Genomic DNA, 2500 nt, shown 5'->3' with positions numbered 1-2500 from the left:
GATTTCATTAACACCAAAGCAGCTGAAAGTGATTAACAAAGCCCTGTGCTACTTAACTGACCAGATCAATAGCCCTGGAGTTTCATTGACTTGATACTATACTCTGAGTAAAAAGTTTTCCTTGAATTTTTTGGAGCAGGGTTCATGAAGATCAGAGAGTTTTGAGAGCTTTGCCAGGCCATGCTGTTAAATGTGACACTTGTGCTTGGGCCAAGAATAAATGGAGTGAGAATTTCACAAGTAAGGGCCAGTGGAATTGAAGAGCAACAAAGACACCGACCACGAAGGGACTTGAACCCTCAATCTTCTGATCCGAAGTCAGATGCCTTATCCATTAGGCCACGCGGTCCGCCGCAGCTCTTGCTCAACTTTGTGGCATGCGGACTAGGCCACCGGTTAAGGTTGACCTCTGACCTTTTCCAATACTCGCTTTGCTCCAGTGGATTTGCTAGACAAGATGTGAAAAGTTTGACTTGGTGCCAAGGTCATGCTTTAGGAAGGTCATTTGCAAGAGGTCCTAGGTGCACAGGGTTAATACAGCCCCTTAATGTTGCTACGTGATTCCTAGAGCCCCACGTGTAGAGGACATTTCAAGAGGAAGGACAGGGAAGTCAGTGTCTCTTGTCAGGATGGCCGAGTGGTCTAAGGCGCCAGACTCAAGAGTTCCCTCTTCACATTGCGTGTGTGTTCTGGTCTCCAAATGGAGGCGTGGGTTCAAATCCCACTTCTGACAATCACATTTACTTTCCTCTACAACCACCGCAACTGCTCAGCTTTTCGGGGCTACCACAGAAACAACACTGCTCAAAACAAGGAAAGGAACACTTTTAAAGCACGTCACATCTCAATGGACAAACGTGGCATGCTGGATATCTGGACTTACATGCTGGAGATCATCTTCTCTGCCTCTGCCAGTGCTCATCCTGTTCCTCCTTGCACAAAGAAGCAGATACCGGTCCTGCTGATGGCTTAAGGACCTTCCACGGCCCTGTCCAGCTCTCCTAGATTAACTGCCTGTCTCCCGGAATCTCCTCCACGCTCGTGAGACTATTCTGGGAGACATAGCAACCCTGCTGGCAATGGCATGTATTGATGTGCCATGCTGGAGGAGTTAGACTGCCTGTGCAACCTCTGTAGGGTCCAGGGATCGCCTCATGCTACCAGTAGTGACACGGACGCTAGCCAAATGCAAAACTAGTGAAAAACGCTCTGAAAAATAAAAAGATGAGCAGAGAAAAAACTGTATGTCAGTGGCCTCCGTCTGTAAAACCATTTCTCTTTTGGGGGTCATCTCATTGTTGCCCGTCCAGTGCACCTGTTGTTGATTTCATTAACACCAAAGCAGCTGAAAGTGATTAACAAAGCCCTGTGCTACTTAACTGACCAGATCAATAGCCCTGGAGTTTCATTGACTTGATACTATACTCTGAGTAAAAAGTCTTCCTTGAATTTTTTGGAGCAGGGTTCATGAAGATCAGAGAGTTGTGAGAGCTTTGCCAGGCCATGCTGTTAAATGTGACACTTGTGCTTGGGCCAAGAATAAATGGAGTGAGAATTTCACAAGTAAGGGCCAGTGGAATTGAAGAGCAACAAAGACACCGACCGCGAAGGGACTTGAACCCTCAATCTTCTGATCCAAAGTCAGACGCCTTATCCATTAGGCCACGCGGTCTGCCGCAGCTCTTGCTCAACTTTGTGGCATGCGGACTAGGCCACCGGTTAAGGTTGACCTCTGACCTTTTCCAATACTCGCTTTGCTCCAGTGGATTTGCTAGACAAGATGTGAAAAGTTTGACTTGGTGCCAAGGTCATGCTTTAGGAAGGTCATTTGCAAGAGGTCCTAGGTGCACAGGGTTAATACAGCCCCTTCATGTTGCTAAGTGATTCCTAGAGCCCCACGTGTAGAGGACATTTCAAGAGGAAGGACAGGGAAGTTGGTGTCTCTTGTCAGGATGGCCGAGTGGTCTAAGGCGCCAGACTCAAGAGATCTCTCTTCACATTGCGTGTGTGTTCTGGTCTCCAAATGGAGGCGTGGGTTCAAATCCCACTTCTGACAATCGCATTTACTTTCCTCTACAACCACCGCAACCGCTCAGCTATTCGGGGCTACCACAGAAACAACACTGCTCAAAACAAGGAAAGGAACACTTTTAAAGCACGTCACATCTCAATGGACAAACGTGGCATGCTGGAGATCATCTTCTCTGCCTCTGCCAGTGCTCATCCTGTTCCTCCTTGCACAAAGAAGCAGATACCGGTCCTGCTGATGGCTTAAGGACCTTCCACGGCCCTGTCCAGCTCTCCTAGATTAACTGCCTGTCTCCCGGAATCTCCTCCACGCTCGTGAGACTATGCTGGGAGACATAGCAACCCTGCTGGCAATGGCATGTATTGATGTGCCATGCTGGAGGAGTTAGACTGCCTGTGCAACCTCTGTAGGGTCCAGGGATCGCCTCATGCTACCAGTAGTGACACGGACGCTAGCCAAATGCAAAACTAG

At 48.4% G+C, this 2500-nt stretch overlaps 4 non-coding genes across 4 annotated transcripts; 2 read left to right on the top strand and 2 right to left on the bottom strand.

Annotated features, from left to right (window-relative positions):
• Positions 1-276: 276 nt before the first annotated feature.
• Positions 277-349, bottom strand: TRNAR-UCG (transfer RNA arginine (anticodon UCG)). The gene has a single exon. It is a non-coding gene; the product is annotated as a tRNA-Arg (tRNA).
• A 274-nt stretch (positions 350-623) lies between these two features.
• Positions 624-733, top strand: TRNAL-CAA (transfer RNA leucine (anticodon CAA)). Its single transcript has 2 exons — positions 624-661; positions 688-733. It is a non-coding gene; the product is annotated as a tRNA-Leu (tRNA).
• An 866-nt stretch (positions 734-1599) lies between these two features.
• On the bottom strand, positions 1600-1672 carry TRNAQ-UUG (transfer RNA glutamine (anticodon UUG)). The gene has a single exon. It is a non-coding gene; the product is annotated as a tRNA-Gln (tRNA).
• A 274-nt stretch (positions 1673-1946) lies between these two features.
• Positions 1947-2056, top strand: TRNAL-CAA (transfer RNA leucine (anticodon CAA)). Its single transcript has 2 exons — positions 1947-1984; positions 2011-2056. It is a non-coding gene; the product is annotated as a tRNA-Leu (tRNA).
• The last annotated feature ends 444 nt before the right edge of the window (positions 2057-2500 follow it).

The sequence above is a fragment of the Staurois parvus genome, unplaced genomic scaffold (genome assembly GCF_062004578.1).
Source record: "Staurois parvus isolate SC_StPar_1 unplaced genomic scaffold, SC_StPar_1.0 ptg000691l, whole genome shotgun sequence".
NCBI classification, from domain to species: Eukaryota; Metazoa; Chordata; class Amphibia; order Anura; family Ranidae; genus Staurois; species Staurois parvus.
This window is presented reverse-complemented; position numbering and strand designations above follow the sequence as displayed.